The following is a 20,948-nucleotide window of genomic DNA, read 5'->3' on the forward strand; positions in this document are numbered from 1 at the left end:
ATAGATAGATAGATAGATAGATAGATAGATAGATAGATAGATAGATAGATAGATAGATAGATAGATAGATAGATAGAAAGAAAGTCGGTAGCTCTGACCTTAGAGAGGAGGGGGAACTGTACTGACCTTTTCATGTCTTATCCTTTGGCTCCACCTAGTGGCACTACCAATAAATGTTTGATCGACAAAAGTTAAATAAACTGAGAGTTTATATATACTTATATGCAGCTTTGTGAGACCCAGCTTCATAAATAACGAAAAGATAAGAACAAGAAGACAACATAAATCACCCAGTCAGCTGTGGTAGATGCATGACACAGCTGATGACAATAATGTAAACTGTAAAATCTTAACAGCAATGTATCAGTTTCAGAGAGTCAGAGATTTCCGAATAGGTCTGGTGTTTATGCTATTCTTATGCAATTTGTCTGATGAAAACAGTTCATAAAGTTCATGCAGAGGGTGTAAGGTGTCAGTGAAAAGTCAGAGCAACAGCTCTGAAACAGATCCTGGACAGAGGAAAAGTGTACTATAAGATTCTCAAATTTCCCTCACCATTATCTGCAAGGTTGCATTGTCTGCTATAATGCAGCTGGAATACTACCGTACATCAACACACACTGCAGCATAACTTTGCAGAATGAAATGAAGATGCTGTTGGCCCTGATGTTTGTTTTGTGTGTTGCATTTACACATAAAGGTAATGTTCAAATAAATACACTGAATCTACTCATTTAAAGAAGGACGAAATTAGCATGGCATGTCTTGATGACATCAAAAGCTTGATGACTTTCCTGCATTTAAATTCTAACAACACAGAGGTTGTATTCTTTGGACCAGAGTCCTCAAAAAATAAACTTCTCAATCAATCACTTAATCTGGATGGCATTAAGTTGGCCTCTGGTAATAAAGTAAAAAAATGTTGGTGTTATTTTTGACCAAGACATAATAATAGATACTTTATTCATCTCACAATGGAGAAATTCACTTCTGCATTTAACCCATCCTCTTGGGGAGCACCCAAGTCTGTGGGAATTGAACTCAGGACCTCTGGGACCCAAGCTCGCGTTTCAAAGTAACTGTTGGAAGAGGGAAAGTAAGCAATATTTCTGTAAGTATCCATTCATACTATTTATTGTATTCTTCAGCTGAAAGAAACGTTGCTTTTTTTGCCTTCACGATAGAAGCTCGTCAGCTACAAATAATATATTATTGTTCTCCTGCTTCAGACGAAATCAAATCAAAATCAAAACACGTTAGCTTCATACTGAAGTAACAGTCAGAAAATTGGAAGAAGCAATATTTTCCCAATTTATATTTCTGTAAGTATCCGATCCCACTGTTTATTGAATCATTTCGTTGAAAGAAACATCGCATTTTTAGCGTTCACGTAGCTTCAGACGAAAACAAATCAAAACACGTTGGCTTTGTTTCAAAGTAACCGTTGGAAAAATTGTAAAAGCAATATTACTGCAAGTGTCCGTTCATATTGCTTATTGTACTCATCTGTTGAAAGAAACCTTACTTTCTTAGCATCAGCTGCAAATAATATGTTATGGATCATTTAAAATAGTTGTATAATGAAGCAATATTACTGTTAGTGTAATGTTCTGTTCTGGTTCATGTTGTTGTTTTGGTTAAGTTAACTTTCCTGCCTTAGGGTTTATTTCTGTTTCCAGTTTTGTATTGTATTGGATTCATGTTTAGCCTTAACTGTTTTAGTTATCTGGTCTTCTTTATTAGATTTGATTAAAGCTTGTGTTCTGTTCAGTCTTAGCCTTGTTTTCTATCTTGGGTTTTCTCTTTATGGTTATTTTTGCTCTGTAGTTGTTCATCTTAGTTTCTGTCCTTTCAGCCTTCTAGTCTTTTCCCTTCTTGATTACTCCCACCTGGTTTTGGTTAATTAGTCCCTCCCTCTTCACCTGTCAGCAAGTCTATAGGGTAGGTCCCGCGTGACGTCAGCGCTACATCCGGGTCCTGCTGGTAGGCAAAAAACAGTACTGTTCTCGTCTACTACATGACAAAACGGGTGATTTAGAGCGTACTTTTACTTCGTTTATTTTTGGAATCTAAACAATGCCTACGACTTGTTGTGCTCTCGGTTGCACAGAGAGGCATTCCAAATCGTCGGATGTACGTTTCTGTCGTTTACCGAAGGAGGAAGGACGAAGAAAGAAATGGATATTTTCAATGAAAAGAGCGCAGGCAGACACTCCCAATGGACTGGGGGGGCATCATAGTACAACAGAATTTGCAGTCTACACTTCATCTCCGGTAAATACAACTTAATTCTGCTCTAGTCATTGTTCTACTTAAATAGCGGCGGAGGGGAGGTGGCGATCGGGCCGGAGAAGCGGTAGCAGCAGCAGCCGTTGTCTGAAGCAGCAGCAGCCGCTACACAGGCCGGAGAAGCCGCTGCTGCTAGCAGCTACAGCATCTGCTTCTGCTAATATGCCCCCGTTCACAGGCGCTAGTATTTCTGTGTTTACGCTGCAATGTCGCCGACACCGCCACCCATTTCAACAAGACAAAAACACCTAAATAATCCGTAGTGAAAATCTTTTTTATTTTTAACCTACCGGGCCTCTGCTGAGACGCGGCCTGTGTCTGACGCCGCTTTGTGCTGTTGCACAAACATGTGTGAACAACATCCATCCATCCATCCATTTTCTGACCGCTTAATCCCTCATGGCGTCGCGGGCGTTGCTGGAGCCTTTTTCCCGATTTAAAATAATTGTAGCCGTCCAGTGATTTCATGGTTTTTATGCTCTCTCGTCTGTACTGGTCTGCCGTGTTTATAAGGTAGCTGTATGTCGCGGTACGAAACCCTTGGTCAGCATTTCACAGACTCGCTCCGTCCCTTCAGGCTTTTGCTGTGTGGATCTGGCAATCTGATACCATCAACCATCAACTTACTCTTAAAACGATCTTGTGATACGTTATCTAAAGAAGAAACATACGCGGAGAACTCGTCAGTTTCTCTGTTTGCGTCCGCCATTGTGTTCGCCTTTTGCCTACCAGTCCGGCGCGCATGCGCGAAAAACCCGCATCAAAACAATAACAATGAACTACCCTATTTATACCCGTCTCAGTTCCCTGCACTCTGTCAGAACGTCTCTCTTCGTATCCCTACTCACAACTGTTTGGTAAGAGCATTCTAGCCTCTATTATTTTTGTTTTATATGCCTCTCTGCCCTCCTGTTTTTGTGCCCTCCTGTTTCTGAGTTTGTCTTGTCCCCACTTGCTCCTGTTTGCTTGCCTGAAGTCCATCTTTTTGTCTCCTGGATTAAGTTAATAAAAGCCCTTTAAAAGCATCAGCTCTGTGTCTGGCTCACATTGGGTTCAACCACTGCTAATCATTACAGTTAGTGTCCATTCATACTGCTTATTGTATCCATCCGTTGAAAGAAACGTTACTTTCTTAGCATCAGCTACAAATATTATGTTATGGATCATATAAAATAGTGGTATAATATCACGTTCTGAAGGACGCTGTATTAACAAACATTTTATAAATCTGTTGTAAGAAGCTACAGTGGTTGGAACTAATCTAATTTAGCAATTTGTGTAATTTAAAAATGTCTACTTGCTGTCTTGTATTTGTGCAAGACTTTATGTGTGTGTGTATAAAATCATAGTTGGTATAGGTGGCTAAGTTTTCTTTCTTCATTTAAGTGCTTAAATCCTTTAATGTCATATTCATTGTGTTGTTCAAAAGGTGCATTATTGATTTATTACATTTGATTCTGCTCATTTCTAATGTTTTCTTTAGATGAGCTCCAAGACAAAGCCATAAAGGTATGGGAGATGGGGAATGGGTGGCAAGGCTTACAGCATTTGCCAGCAATGGGGTTTGGCCAACAAATGCAGGAAATAGACCAGCCCCAAGACAGAAGAAATGACATGATCTCTATCAGAAGGTAAAGTGAAGCCACCATAAAGAAGAATAGACATGAGTAATTGTCATTATGTAACGTACAGGAAACTGGATCCAGAATTCAAAGCTATAGAAATGTTTCTTAACACTTCTGCTGTTGTGTTCCACATTTTTAATTGCCAGCGCAGTCCTTTAAGGAGAACCTTTGCAGTTTCTTCTTGTGATGTTACAACGGTAGGCATCCACATTCCAATCTGATGAACAGCTCTTGATGCATGCTGTCCAGTGTTTAATAACATAGTTCTTGTTACTTTATTGCCAAAAGTTTTGGGAACACCTAATACAGTTCCTGTTTCACCAAGCAAAGTGTCCCACCATGCACGTTTCATCCTAGTCATCCTAGTCCTAGTCCTGCGCACTGAGCAGCAGGTGGGACATACACACTACGAGAGACCAATCCTCGGGTGTTTTCAGTGAGATTGGCGCTGTAGGTGGAGTAACAGATGACGCGAATGGTTGGTGGACATTTCTAATACTCTCTCTCTGTCTACCACGTTCAGGACTGAATAAAGTCCGAAGAGGGCGTGTTTAAAATATACCTAGGTGGAGATCTGTCCTGCAGTGCAGTTCTGCTCTCTCTTTTTTTAATGTCTCAACAAATGTTTAATCCTCTGCCAAAAATCCAGCAACTTTTCCCAACTTAATCTGTCTCTTACGCTTAACATACTGTTTTACAAAACATTTAACAAAATCTCACCGTAATACAACCATTTTTTTCTCCAATGTAACTGCCTTGACCAATTGTTGTTTGCGCTCAGAACGCTTTCCTGCGTAAAAAAAAACAACTTCTGTCCTCCCACTGATTTCCATGCTGCACAATCCTATCGATTTTCACGAATATCCTGATTAAATGATCCCTCTATGATGAATACTTTTACTTGTTCCTCAAGAGTAAACAAACTCCACACAGTAACATTTCACCGTAAATCTCTTACGCTCCAGAGCTATTCTCAGCTCCCTAATAGGCACAAATATACACACACACAGACCTACACACAAAGTCCCATTTGCACACACACTCTGTCCGCGGATTCAAGCACACAATATGTTGTACAAGATATGACAAAGACAACACATCAGACAGATAGCTTGCGCGCAGAGTCTTTGGCGACACCCCTTTTTTTTTTCTTCATATGGAACCTTTAAATATCTCCTTGACTATCCTACGTGTTACCGTCCCAACCTTCGGGATTCCACCCAGACCACAGTCCAGCTACAAATGAACAGACTTTTTTTGTAGGCAGACGGCGGGTTTTTTCCCCTGTTTCTTCCTTGTTAACACAGACACCTGAGCCACAGCTTTTTTCTGCAACACTAGTCATCTGTTCCAGCTGGTTACAGATGCTGTCTACACAGCGACTCAGCAGGTTGAAACTCAGTCATTGCCTGTTTGTCTTTTAACTGCTGAGTTTTCGATTGTTGGCCAGCTTCATACTGCTTTTTCCATGCAGTGGCACATACCCACAAGCGCCTCTGCAATCCGGCCACCTGAGCCTTTTTTTGCACTTAAATTTTCTGCAACACAGCCAATAATTCTTTGGGTCCTGTTGCCTGCAGCGGACCGTCCCACGGCTCCGGTCTCCCCCCACCATCGCGCAAACACAGCGCTATCTCCCAACAAGGTAGCTGTTCCCACCTTGGGGCCACCTCCTTATATTCAGTTTTCTCAACTGAGTTTTTATCCTTATTCTTCTACAACGAGGCTGTTTCCACCTCAGGGCCACCTCCTTATTCTCAGTTTTCTCAACTGAGTTTTTATCCTTATTCTTCTTCTCAAACATATTTGTATATTGCAGTCTCTCCTTAAATCAGTCTCTCCTTAAATCCTTAAATCCTGTTCTTCTCATAATATAAGTGAAACAAGTTATATAACTGACCAGTTTTTCCCATAATATATTGTCAAAGAGCAAAAATAATTATTTGGTATATCAACACAAAAAACAGGAAGGTAGAAGAGGAAAAAAGGAAGAGAAACAGATGAGACAAAATGTTAAAGGGGAGAAAAGGTGAAACAATAGAGGACAAGAAAAGGAGAGAACAAGATAACATTCTGAGTCTGCTTCTATGCCTGCAAAGGGAGATTTAAAAAGAATAGCATTCGTTGTCTGCATTGTCGATGACTTTCCAGTATTTCCTCATACTGAGCATGCATGAAACGACAGTGGAAAGGAAATCTCCCCTTTAACAGTGAGGAAAATCTCCACCAGAACCAGGCTCAGTGTGAACGTTCATCTGCCAACTGGGGGTTAGAGAAGACAGAGCAGAGACACAAAAATGCACAGAAGCACACAATGATCCAGGAATCCTTTCTATGTTATATGGTAATAGTGAATGATCTGCCTTCCCTGGATGGTGTCATTGCTAACAGAACGCCAGACAAGGTGTACCTACTATGAAGAGAAAGAAAGACTCCAGGACAGAATATTTCTAATTTTGGCAATATTACAGAGGTGAAAAAAGGAAACACTGGAAAGCTGTTTAATATGGAATTTAAATAGCATGCCCTGGTCAAAAAAAAAAACACCAAGTTTTTTTACTTTGTTACCAGAGGCCAATTTAATGCCATCCAGATTAGGTGATTGATTAAGATGTTTATGTTTTTGAGGACTCTGGACAAAAGATTAGAACGTCTGTCTTGTAAGAATTAAATATAATGTCATCCAGGTTTTGATGTCACCAAGACATGCCTGTAGTCATTGATTGGATTGTCAGGATTTATATAGCTGCGTGTCATCAGCACAACAGGGGAAATGAATCTGACGTTGTCTGATAACTTTACCAATCGCATATATATATATATATATATATATATATATATATATATATATATATATATATATATATTAGGGCTTTCAGTTTTAACGCGTTATTACCATGTTAACGTGGGCAATTTTTTTTATCCCTGTTAATCGCGCATCAAAACACACACACTAATCCTAATGTTTCTTTCCCCGCCGCGCTCTCCGGACTGTGTTTCTTTTACCCTCGGCACTTTCCGTAGTTTCAAGAGCACTAGAGACTGTAGTAAAACAGATCCACGCTCACTGTTGCAAAGACTGCTTATTTCATGCGACTTTGGGCTTCTTTCCTCTAAAGTCGCTTGTAAATTTCATGAGTCATGAGTTGTGGTTTTTTGGGCATGTTTCTGAAAGTGAAATCGCTTATTTGGGCTCTAAAATAAGTGATGAAACAGGGGTTACTAAGAGACCTGCTTGCACTGCAGACACTTTGAATATAACCAGCTGAAATGTCCCTCCGCCATAGGAGCCGAGGGAGTAAAGGCAGATGGAGCAACCCTGTCCGTATTTTCTGCGGTTTACGGTTGCAATGTGTGATAACTGTTGAAAGTAAATTACGTGGTGCAGATCACCATTTTAAGCAGAGATTGGTTCTGAAGATGAGTTTTTACACCCTGATAACATTGCAGAAACTTAACCCATACAGCATACTTTAATGCTTATTAATTTGTTGTCTCTGTATTTGATGTGATGGGTGACATCAATGAGGACATTCAACCAGGTTTTAATGAGAGCTTTTATTCTGGGTGATAGGGTTATAATAAATAACCCCTTATTATCCTTTAAACTTGTGTTGTGTGGTTTTCTTTAGACTGTTCTATAGAAGGGGCAGAGGGGCCAGGAGCGGAGGACGTGCTCCGTCACAGTCTTGGCTCATCAGCGCTGAACCACCTCTTTTTCTCTGTCTTTATTATCAAACTTCAAAAGAGGGACAGGAGAGGTCAAGAGTTTACAACATGGGGGTTGCCACACAAAGAGATGTAAGATTAACATACACAGCTGGATATAGGCATGACATTCCTTATCTGGGAGAAGCATCCGGTCTTCCTGTGTGAAGTTAAAACAATAGAACATTCTTGCAGGCCAGCTCTTTAAACAGACTAAATGCCTGTAACTTAATAAATAGAAAATTATTACATTCACGTTTCTCTAACACTGGGGGAGAAGCGTAAAAACAAATCAACCTCCTTTTAAACCCACTTTTCCTGCACTCCAGCCCCACAGCAGCGCGCAACAATTACCCGTAATAATAATTATAATAATAATAATAACTAGAACTGCAAGCAGTTATTAACGGGTTCCAAGCCCACGCACCGCCCCCTTTGAGCATGTTCCTGGACTTTAGCGTTCAACACCCTCATCCCACAGCATCTGGTGGAAAAACTGGAACATCTGGGCTTCAGCACACCCCTTCACCACTTCCTCACCTCCTGACCACTGTCGGTCCGGGTCTGACAGACCACCTCTGATGTCATCACCCTCAGCACGGGCTCCCCTCAGGGCTGCATCCGGAGCCCCTTGCTGTTTACTCTGATGACACACGACTGCTAACCTGGCTCTGCCAGATAGATTTGCTCCGCATATCCATCTGGAAACCTTCCGTTGAAGTAATTTTGGGAAGGGGCGAAAATACTGGTTAGCTGATTGGCCTATGTTGGTGATAGACGGGCCAAATAAACCAATCAGATTCGTCGTCGCTTACGAGCGACGACGAAAACACAACCACAAGCCAAGCTACTCTTGCTGCTGCAGGTAAAGGCTCGTTAGCTCAGCAAAGAAATACTCTGTAATTCCGATAAAACTTGCTCGATAGTCACGCTAACGCTAGTTTCATCGGCTGAAGCCGCCATGTTGTTTAGACTGAACTGACGCGCTTCCCGTTGCGTCACACCTCAACCCGCCTCAAAGCCAACGCTGATTGGACGTTCGTTTGGTGAACGGCTCCAAATTTTCTTCAACGGAGAATAGCCAGACTGATCTGCGAGTGAAACCTTGAAAGCTCGCGAGATCAGGATGGTCTCACGAGGCTACACGACTGCACCCCCAGGTTCATCCCCAATCAGATCATGAAGTTCGCAGATGACATAAACTCATCAACAGCTCTGCTGTGGAGGTGGTTAGCAGCACCAAGTTCCTGGGGGTGCACATCACGGTCAACCTCACCTGGTCTGTGAACACCACGTCACTGGTAAAGAGGGCACATAAGCGCTTGTACTTCCTGCAGAGGATGAGGAGAGCCCACCTGTCCCCGCACATTCTCACAACCTTCTACAGAAGTACCATAGAGAGCATTCTAACCAGCTGTCTCTCTGTGTGGTTTGGAGGCGGCAGCACCTCCGACTGGTGGAAAATGAGAGTGGTGGGGACAGCAGAAGGGATCATAGGGGCTCCTCTTTCCTCCATTAAGGACATTTCATCCCAGCGCTGCATGTCCCCAGCCCATAGCATCAGCGCTGCATGTCCCCAGCCCATAGCATCAACAAATAATATGATTGAACTTGACTTTGTAAAGTGCCTTGAGATGACATGTTTCATGATTTGGCGCTATATAAATAAAATTGAATTGAATTGAATTGAATTGAACAGAGACCCTCAAACCCCCACCATGAACTGTTCCCCATATATATATATATAGATAATGAATGTTCTTCATTTACAGTGACCCTTTAAACCATTAATGCTATTACTCCTTTTCATGACAACTCATAATATATGAATTACATGTTTCCCGTAACTTATACCTTTTTATTCTAAGTTCAACCAAGATATTCTCTTCTTATCCTTGTAGCTTGTAGTGTTAAATAAGACTAAAATCGTTTCATTTGAATCAAGGTATGCAGATGTTGATAGATATATCTATCTATCAGTGACGTGCGGTAGGGTTCATAGCTGGTGAAGCACTGACGTCATCAGTCAGATTTACAAATATATACACTCTACAGAGTAGACTGATTGCAAAGTGCTGAAGGGGACTGGTTGAGCCAAATCAATTAACCAAGAGACATGGAGAAAATATTGATTATTTGTTTAAAAAATAAATAAAACTAAATTATTTGTCATTTGATTGGTAGCAGTTTATGAGTTATGATGGATTTCTACATTTGTAACACATTCAAAAACTAACCTACATTACGCACATTTCATTACAATAACAAAACATGAATAATTATTGCTGTCTTACTTCTACTTAGAAATGAAGTCCAGCTGCACTCTTTCTGAACAAAAATATCGGTCACTTTCCGGTAAAAGTTCTTTTTATCTTCTTCAGTTTTAAAAGTTTCTCAGTCTCAGTGGAGCTCACTGCCAGGGAGGAAAGCCTTCCTTCATCAGTCCTGTTCCAGCTGTATGTTTAGAGTCTTTTTAGTGCTTTACTTGTTTAGCAAAACTCGCTAATAACACATCCATAACTTGCTTTGACTCTACTATTTGGGGATCAGAGCGGTGCCCCTTGAGCGCCCCCTGCCTAGAGGCCAAGGAACTGCCGATGTAGGTACCAGATTGACTCGGGCTGCCAGATTGACTCGGGTCCTGCGTCTTCTGATGACGTCACTATACATTGTTGGTTTAACGTTTGCTCAATTGCGCAAAATATTGTAATTGGTCTGGACAACTTACTAAAGTAATTATAGCGGGGTGTACGTTTTATTCGAGAGCGGGATTGCAGCTTGTAAACGGACAATTTTACGAAGAAAATCGCCATGGTCCCTGCGCCTCCCGATGACGTCACCAGATTCTCCGTGGGCCTTGCGCCTCCCGATGACATCACCTTATGGCAACACCACTCAAACAAACTACATAGAGCCCGCAGTCTGCATTTGTAACGAATCAATTTTATTAAGTTAATTTAGCGGTTTCTTTTTTCTTAAAAGCTTGAACAAATATTCAAGCCATTTTACAAATAAATAAAAAAACAACAACAAATATTTGACAATTGGCTCAATGTTTGGAAGAATATTGTTAACAAAAATGGAAGGGCTAGCCAGACTAATTTATCCAGCATATATCTTAAATGTACCAAATACCACAATAAAAAAATAATCAAATTCATCACAATTTCATCTGGAATAATAAAAAAACATGTGATCAGAAAGAACAACATCAGTACAAAAAGGAGGAATGAACGTTATTGATTTTACAGTGATGAATGCCGTGATAAAATTAAATTTGGCTGCTGACTTTTATTAAAAATGAAATGAGTTTATGGTTTAGTTTCCCTTCACAACTTAAAAAAAATTGGAGGAATTAAATTTCTCTAAGGTTGTAACTTCTTTGATCCTGCAAAATTACCAATTAAATTGTCAGACTACCACACAAGTATTCCAAAATGATGTTAAAAGTTTTCATGCCTCGACTAATTTACAGGAAAATAACCGTAAATTAACAAAATAAAATTGATTTGTAACAAATGGAGACCGCGGGCGCATAATCTAGTTTGTTTGAGTTGAGTTGCCATACATAGACATCATCGGGTAGCCAATCTGGCAGCCCGAGTCAATCTGGTACCTACACCGGCCTCACCTACAACCAGCTCTTTGGCTTTTATGATCGCCCAGCAGCACACGAAAACACATAGTTTAATGACCAAAACACAATTCATAATCCACATATATTAAAATGTGGAAAATCAGTCCATCAGTGTTTGAACAATTGAATTTATGATCTAGAGACAGGAAGATGCATTCACGGAATGGAAGTCAGCGCAGTTAACATGGGATTGGGCAATCCCAGGGGAGGCCAAGATCGCTGGCTTGGTGGCGCTTCACTATCAAGCACCACCAAGGATTTACGTTAAAAATAGCCAAAAGTCTTCAATTTTAAAGAGAATATGATAAAAAAGTAAGGAAATTAGATTAAAAAAACAATTATTATTACAAATGACTGAGTGAATCACAATATATATTGTTATCATTATTCTATATTTTCTTTCTTTCCATGATTGCCTCCCCTGAATGCATGTCACTGCTATCTATAACTATAACCCATAAACTTTGCACAACATTCGCATATTTGCTCATTTTGCATCATTGCATCTCCAACTAGCATTACAAATGCTGTCGAACTCTCAGTTTCTAAATGCATTCTCGCACAAATGCCCTTTGCACAATCAATTCAGTACATACAAATGGTTTTAAAAATACTTACCTGTACACTGTGACTTTCTCATGCATTGTTTACACTTCAATTGTTTACTTTTAAATCACTGCTGCACCTTATATTGTAATTTAAATTGACTGTAATTTACAAGCTGTATTCTTGCACAAATTGCCCTCTGCACAATCAATTCTGCATATACAAATGTTTTTTAAAAATACACACCTGTACACTGTGACTTCTCCTAATTTGTTTGCATTTCAATTGTTTACTTCAAATCACTGCTGCACCTTATACTGTAATTTATTTTACTGCAATTTACAAGCTGTATGCAACAGAATTTTGTTCTGTACGCACTCTGTGCATACAAAATGACAAATAAAGTTTTCTAATTCTCTCTAAGTCTATCTATCTATCTATCCATATTATATTATAGCGTTACTTTTCGAATAAGTCTGATCCATATCTGAACTATGGATCTTTGCAAATGTTATTGCCATTACTTCTACTTTTTATTCATTTGTTAATGCTGTTCCTTCTTCATGTTTTAGAACTGGATATGTTCTCTCTGATCTATTTCCCTTCATTTTCTTAATCATTCCCCATACCTCAGCTATAGAAGTTGTTCTGCCTATTGAATCACAAAAATCTCTCCATTTTGTCTTCTTTGCCTTCTAAATAACTTTCCTTGCTTCTGCTTGATCTTTTTTATATTCAATTAATTTTTTTAAATTATGTGTTCTTTTCAAAACTCTAAAAGCTATCCTCCCATTTCAAGTCTCTGCTCCGCTTAGAAAAAACACAGGATGTGACGTCACTTCCGGTGATGTGCCCAAATATGGGCATAATGGCCGCCCTGTTCATAGTTCTGGATGGCAGAGCTCTCGATGATGAGAGCTGTAAACTGATCACAAACTTCATAAATTTGTTAAAATTCAACGGTTTGCTCTAAAATTCTGAAAATATTCATGAATGTCCAAGAGTGTTTTATCTAATCACACGATTTTTTTGATGGTCATTAAAAAATGGATTTAGAGAAAAAAAATATTAAACTTTATAATCTTGTATCATTAATTTTTAAAATCTTGTAAATTGGTCAAAATCGCCTGGATTTTTACCAAACTGAAAGACATGTTTATTCTGGCTGTGCTTTACAGATAGAGGCCATTTTTATTGGGATTGACCAATATTTGTGGAAAATACATTGATTTCTCCATTTTACAAACTTTGAAAAAAACAGAGTGTGGCACTTTCAAACACTGGAATACATGCAGTGAGAGAATTGTTGCAGCTTATTCAAGGAATACATCCTGAAAATCTGAGCTTGTTACACCACACAAGTGATTTTAGGTGAATTTTTGAAGTTTTCAAGTTTTTTTCCACACTTTTGGAAATAGGCCCCGCCCACTTGTTTTAATAAATACCATATTTAATACTTTAGTTAAGGGCAATGTCTGGAAGGGAATGAAGAAGGTTTTGTAAAAATCTGATCAGCCATTCTTGCGTAGTAGATTTCTTGACATCACAGCGCCCCCTAGTGATGGACGATCCTCAAATGCGGGACACATGTGCAAAATCTTATTTGGACAATGGGTTATGAAGGACATGTCAAAATCTGTTATGGTTTTACAATAATCAGCAATTACATTTAGAGCTAGCTAGCTAACAATCACTTATTTTAGCGTTACTTTTCGAAAAAGTCAAAATTCAAAAATCCGCCGTGATAACTTTTTTTATTTGTCCATGACACGCTTATATATAAAGTTTTGCGCGGATTGCACAAAAAATGTAGGAGGAGGTTAACAAGAAAGGTTTAACCTTTGTAGCCATGTAGCGCGAAAACTAGCTGGAAATTGAAGGGTGTGCCAATTCCCTTTATTTTGCAGAATCATCCAATAAACAAAGTGATGTGAAGTTTTTGAGTGTGGGACCAGTAGTTTGGTGGTTATAGGCCAAAACGCGTTGTCCTTTGTTATAGCGCCCCCTAGTTGTTGAGGGGTCTGAATTTCTGGGTTTGAGTAGCGGTGCACATTCTGTACTTGGATACCTGATTCAATAAGTTCGTTACAAATCCGCATGGGCCGCCCAACGCGTTTTAGCGGAGAATAATAATTACCCATAATAATAATAAATAATTTAAAAACACGAGAAAAACAATAGGGTTCTCTGCTCACAGAGCAGATGAACGGCATAGCCGTTCGCCTGCGCTGCGGGCTTGGAACCCTAACAATAGGGTTCTCTGCTCACAGAGCAGACGAACGGCATAGCCGTTCGCCTGCGCTGCGGGCTTGGAACCCTAATAATAAATAATTTAAAAACACTAGAAAAACAATAGGGTTCTCTGCTCACAGAGCAGAAGAAACGGCATAGCCGTTCGCCTGCGCTGCGGGCTTGGAACCCTAACTAGAACTGCAAGCAGTTATTAACGGGTTCCAAGCCCACGCACCGCCCCCTTTGAGCATGTTCCTGGACTTCAGCATTCAACACCCTCATCCAAACCCACCTACGCCGCACCCCCTTTGAGCATGTTCCTGGACTTCAGCGTTCAACACCCTCATCCCACAGCATCTGGTGGAAAAACTGGAACATCTGGGCTTCAGCACACCCCTTCACCACTTCCTCACCTCCTGACCACTGTTGGTCCGGGTCTGACAGACCACCTCTGATGTCATCACCCTCAGCACAGGCTCCCCTCAGGGCTGCATCCAGAGCCCCTAGCTGTTTACTCTGATGACACACGACTGCACCCCCAGGTTCACCACCAATCACATCATGAAGTTCGCAGATGACACAAGTTCATCAACAGTTCAGCTATGGAGGTGGTTAGCAGCACCAAGTTCCTCAGGGTGCACATCACAGACAACCTCACCTGCTCTGTGAACACCACATCTGGTGAGGAGGGCACAGAAGCGCTTGTACTTCCTGCGGAGGATGAGGAGAGCCCAACTGCCCCCGCCCATCCTCACAACCCTCTACACAAGTACCATAGAGAGCATTCTGACCAGCTGTCTCTCTGTGTGGTGTAAAGGCGGCAGCACCTTCCGACTGGTGGAAAACAACGGTTGTCAAGCTTCTGAAGTTTGCGCACGACACCACTCTCATGGGATTTATCTCTGATGGTGACGAGTCCGCCTACAGGTGGGAGGGTGACCATCTGGTGACCTGGTGCAGGGAGAACAACTTAGAGCTCAACGCTGTAAAAATAGTAGAGATGATTGTGGACTTCAGGAAGAACTCAGCCCCAGCTATCCCAACATCCTCTGTGACTATATATAATATATTTAGTCGTCAGTCAAGTCAAATTATGTTGCGAGTTCAGTTGTTTTTTTTTTCTTTTCTTTGTTCAGTGGTTTGTGTTGTTACCACTGGCAAGTTCACGTCAGTAAGAAGAATGAAGTTTGTCAATGGAGGTTCAGTTCTGCTTGGGGCACAGGCTCGCCATGTCCTTTCAGAGAGAATCCATGGAATCTGATCCAGTAGTCTGATCCAGCTTTTTGATCAGCAACAACAAAAAAAACCTAGCCTGCACATGATAATATTATTATTGCATTCAGCTAAATAAACTCACTTTATCAATTTTTTAAGCATTGTTTTTTCTTCATTCCTCACATTTCCATTGCGATGTTTTACATGCACTTTAAAAAATGTTCCCAACTCAAAACACCGGAATCATCTTTAACCCATGTAAAACAAAAATATAAAATCCTTTTTAATTATGAAACTATGACCTGTAATTTAACAAATTACATCATAGGTTTTTTTAATCCTCTTCCAAGTCTTTGGAAATCATGAGATGAAATACAGTTATCACCTTGCCAAAGAGCATGAAATCCTTCTACATCCAATACTCTCCTTCATCATCCATTGTATGGACGAAACCCAGCGCTGAACACAGAGAAATGTCGGACTGGATCAAATACTGCGTGTGTGATGGGTTCAAGTACCTCGCTCAACGTAGGAATTTACACTTGTACAGCCTCAAGCTATTTAACTAAGATGTAAACGAGGTTTAAAATGTCTACTGTTTAGTTTGTTATTAATGAACAGTTATAATTTTAATTTACATGAAGTATGTTTGAACTAGAAGAATTAACAGTGGGATGTTGATAAACAATGTATATTTGTATTGTAGTGCTTAATCATAGATTTACTTCTGTTATGCCATAAATTGGTTGAATATGCTTATTATTATTATTAATTATAATTTGGTATTATAATTTAAATAATAAATCATTCAACTCAAAATTTCGCTATAACAAATATAGTTCAAATGGTGGTGATGTTAGCTATAAGCTTGTAAGTATTTATGCCACTAATGCATTAGTTAATTTGCTGTTATGAACTCATTTATGCTGGAATAAATGATCAGGTCGGACTGTTAACCGACCAGGTTTATCCAGCAGGCTGTGAGAACCCCAATGTAACTGCAATTAGAGTTTAAATCCTTATTCCTTATCACCATCCAATGATATTGTCTCTGTATTAATATCAGATGTTAACTCCAAAGGAGGTTAGCTCTGATTTCTGAATACCCAGGCAACTGTGAATTGAATTGAACACAAAACAATGTCTATTCCGCAGTCGTTGGTTTTATTGAACCAAAAGCAATTCCCTGTTACAGTAATTCTCTGATTCAAACACCTTTGGAATTCTTACTCATTACTAAACTAAAACATGCAAAATATATATTTGGAAATAAAGAACAAAACAAAAATAAACAATGGATTAAAATGAGCGGTTAGCAGATCTTAACTTAACTCAAAGTTGTTTAACACCGCCCTCGAAACATCGGCATTTGACGAATCAGCATTGACAGACAGAACAGCTTCGGGAATCGCACTGGACGCTTTGATGTTTTACACAAAAGCTAGTTCAGCTAAGCTCCCTACAGTCCAGATACACGTGACCCTCCCAAGATGGCTGCTACGATGACGTATGAGGGGAGGTCCTAATGACGTAACCACGCTTACGCTGATGGGATAATGCCTCGCTTCGAGAGGGGTCAGCTAACTGGGAGTTTAAAGCAAAGCCCGCGACTTGAGCTCGGACAAAGAAATTAAACTGATAAGGAGAAGCGAGAAGAGAGAGGGGGAAAAGCAGGGGAAAAGATGAAAAGGAATGAAGCAGTAACCCACGGCGGGGTTCTTGATGGATCACAAATCAACACAGCAAATCAATTGTAAAATGCATGCACATACAAAGAAAATGTTCAGCAAAATAATTCCAACTTCGTCGTGGAATAAAAGCATTAACCAACACCTACAAAGTTCTACCGCCTGCCCAGGCACTTCTAAACACCCTGTTGGTGAGACAGAAATAAAAGGGGAGACCCCGTTACTTTGAGGTGCCTCGGGGCTGGTCCGGAGCGCTCCGAGTGTGGCTTTCTGGACGCGCCTTGACGAGCGCAGATGTCCGCAGGCTGCAGCGGGACGGGGAAAAAGCTCCTTCGTTTCTTCCTCCGGGTTCAACAGTCGCTTTGTTGGCCAGACAAAGCGGGGTCCTCTTCGATCACTGGGAAATACGGCGTCTCTCAGTCTTTTGATCAGAGGGAATTTAAAAGTACTTATTTAAGTCGACCTCCTGTTATAAAAAGCAGGGAATAACCGCTGCGTCGAAAAATCTCGGTCCAGCGAGCAATCGAACACGTGGCGTGGAATCACCCCAACGGAAACAGCTGTGTCTTCTCGGGTTGGCTAAAAGCCAGGGAAGAAGGAAGATTGTTGTGTGTGATCGGCTTTTATAGCCATCACCATAGCAACCTTATCTTGATCGGCGGCCATTTTGCCGTGTTGCGTGATGGGAGTTGGTGGCCATTTTGACCACATGAGTTGGTGGCCATTTTGACCACATTGCATCATGGGTAACGTAGTCCGTTACGTCCCGAATTGATGCCCGCTTTCTGTCACGTCTGAACTGGCACAACATACCCCCCTTTAGCTTTGAAGAGTGGGATGCTGGTCACAGTCTTTAAAGCTACAACCAAGTCCATTCTGGCGTGACGAAAATCCGTTGTGCATGAGTGGAACAACCTAATAGTCTTTCTAGTAGTCCATTGGGATTCATGCAGTTCAGTTCATCATCCAAGAGGAGGAAAAACAAAGCATTCATTGTGCCTGGGTCAGTGACCTAGCCTGGGCAGGACTAAGCTATAGCTAGTCATTTCTATTGGCTAATAAGGCAACAATAAAGTAATAATAAAAAAAAGAAATGCAAACTTCACAATCACCATTGTCAATACATTCATTGGTCATCAGGTTTGAACTTTGAACCAAAGAAAGGAGAGAGGGAAAAAGGGAAAGGAAAGAGACAGCGGTTCGTAGTCTAATCAGCTTATGACCTTCAAGGAGCTGGTGCTACGAACCTGGGAGCGACAAAGGTGAGGGCGTCAATCCTGGTTTGCAACTGTTTGATCTGCTTGTATGCTGCATACGCCATCGCGGTAGTGATGGCCCATCCAAATACAAGGAGAACCACAATAATGGTCATAATGTGAGTGTCGGTCGACTCTGTAGCTCTGGGGAAGCGAAGCAGAGGGACCGAGCTCAACACTGATGGAGTGAGACTGAATTTAATCAGCTGGGTGCCTGCAAGTAAAAGCTGTCTTTCAATGCCGACATCAATGCTGAAATTGTATCCCTTAAAGACATCTATTATTTCAATCTCTGAGTCATATTTGTCAACGTCAAGGTGATGCAGAACCATGTTTCCAATGTGGACTACAGCACCTTGAGGTGGGGAACAGAAAATGGTTTGGTTGGGCAGTTTTAGTCTAGTAACTGTGTCATGCCGCTCGTAGGATAACAAGGCTTCTGCCTCTGGGGTGCTAACGAGCCAGCGGTTACCTGCCCGCTCAATTTTGGTTTCCACACCTGCATCTTTAAGGGTCATTCTAGCCTGACAGTTCTGTTCAGGGGATTCATTCCTTAGACCACACAGGTAATTGGTAACGTCTCTGATAAATGGGTTGCTTGGGCATGCCCAGTGGATGTCTTTGGTTTTGGTACACAAATCCAAATTAGGGACTAAATAAAGTTTGGGGTCAGCATCATGATAGGCCAATATTGAGGGAGTTTGTAGGTGTACGTGGGTCTCACCTTGCCAAAAACCATTCAATACTGATTTAAGCCTATACACATTAGCTCTTTCAATGATGAGAAGGTTTAGCATAAGTCCTATCTCCAAGTTGTCAGGATTTACAAATATCGGAATTGCACTACCTAGGCCGTACGCCAGGTGTATTTGTGGTGGTTGCAGTGTTTCACTAGAGGCAGATTTGAGAACCTTTTTGACCAAATCTACTGGTACCAGGTACGGAGGAATCCGTCCTTCAGCAAGGCTATTTATGGATGAGCTAACCTCTCGAGTGAGGTCCTGCATTAAATCTCTAACAACCTGAGTATACATCATGTCATTCTTTACCACTTCTGTGAGCGTTTCCAAAGCAATGCATGGTGTTATGGCTGAGTGTGAAATTATAGGCGTGAAGTTATGCATGGACACTTGCTTTATTAGTGCATGTTTAAAGTGTCCTGATTGAACATGCACTTGTCCTATTTAATGCTATGCATTGTTCTCTTCGGCGGGGGCGGAGTTAGGCTCCGTTCCCTGTGAGGAGAGTTTGGTGGACGGTTTAATTTGGTTCGCATGAACCCATGTGTACTCTGGACTTTGCACGCTGGCTTCTAGGTTCTTTCGAGGCCACGCGAAAGTCGTTCGGAGACGGTCTTTTAAGTCAGTGACGCACTGGTGTGCAGTGTAGACGGTTGTCACACTGACGTCTTTGGGTTGGTAGATGAGATTCAGGGGAAGTGTCCTTTGTCTTCCTGTCATCATCTGGAAAAGTGTCACCCCTGTGGAGCATGGTGAGGTAGAGCGGACTAGCATTAGGACCAGGGGAAGCTTTGTATCCCGGTCCCTGTCATGGCTGCTGGCATGTTCCTTTGACATGCTGACCACGGTGCAGTTCATTCGCTCCACCTGTCCGGATGACTGTGGGCGGTAGGTGATGTGGAATTTAACTTCCACGCCCAACATGTTGAAAAGCACGGTCATAATGTTTGACGTTCCTCTGTCCGAGTCGATGGACAGGGGAAGGCCCCACCGGCTGAAAACGTGATTTAGCAGCAGGGCTGCTGTGGTGACAGCGGTGTCATTCGGTGCCGGCAAACATTCGACCCATTCTGTGAAACTGCCTGTTATTGTCAAAAGATATTTGTTATTTCTTGACGATTTGGGGACTGGACCGATCCAGTCAGTCTGCAAATGTGACCATGGAAACATAACCCCCCTTCGCTGAAGCAGGGCTTGGTCTAGTGGTCGTGTGGGTTGTAACTGGCTGCAGGTTAAGCTGCCTTGTACACACTCCTGGGTGTCCTGGGCCGTTAAGGGCCGGGACGTCACCTGTTGGAGAGTTTTCAGATTAGCTTTGCAGCTTCTGTGTCCTCCTACTGGTGAGTCATGGGTGTGTGTCAATGTGATCCCAAGTTCGTTTGAATCTTTGGGCTGAATGGGCTGAAACTCATAAAACAGCTCCTTAAGTGCTGTTTCCTCTGTTTCAGTGGTCAGTGCATCAGCTTTTCCCAGCTGTTGCATAATTTCTGTTTCGAAGCCAGGGCAGGGCTCAGTGGGTGAGTCCCAGTTCTCTGGTTGATTTGGTGCTGGTTCTGTTGGGTTGGTTGCTGTCGCATACACCAACAGATTTCCTTCAGCTTCAAGCGTTGCACCACAAATAGATCCAGCAGGTCGAGCTTCATGTCGCCTGATTTGGATCATGTTGGAAGGAAAAGTAAACACGGTGTCTGGAGAGTCCTGTCTGCCGGTCAAGGATAAGGGCAGGTCTCCGATGACGGGAATGCTCAGCTCAAAGTCGTGAAAAGAGCTTTCGATGAGCACCCCAAGAGGTTTCTTCGCCACCACTTGGATCGGCATGTGGGTTGGATTCTCCACTAACAGGTAAGCTGAGCGGTTGTTCAGCTCAAGCAGGGGTGTGCCCCGGATGACCAGGTTGGATTCCTGGAAATAAGAAAGGGGTTGAAAGAAAACCTGCGTGCTCTGTATTTGTTGTCCTTTCAGGATGGCTAATCTGATAGGTACACCTGCAGTCTGTGGTGGTATTAGCATGT

Source organism: Fundulus heteroclitus, chromosome 19 (assembly GCF_011125445.2).
Source record: "Fundulus heteroclitus isolate FHET01 chromosome 19, MU-UCD_Fhet_4.1, whole genome shotgun sequence".
Classification (NCBI taxonomy): Eukaryota; Metazoa; Chordata; class Actinopteri; order Cyprinodontiformes; family Fundulidae; genus Fundulus; species Fundulus heteroclitus.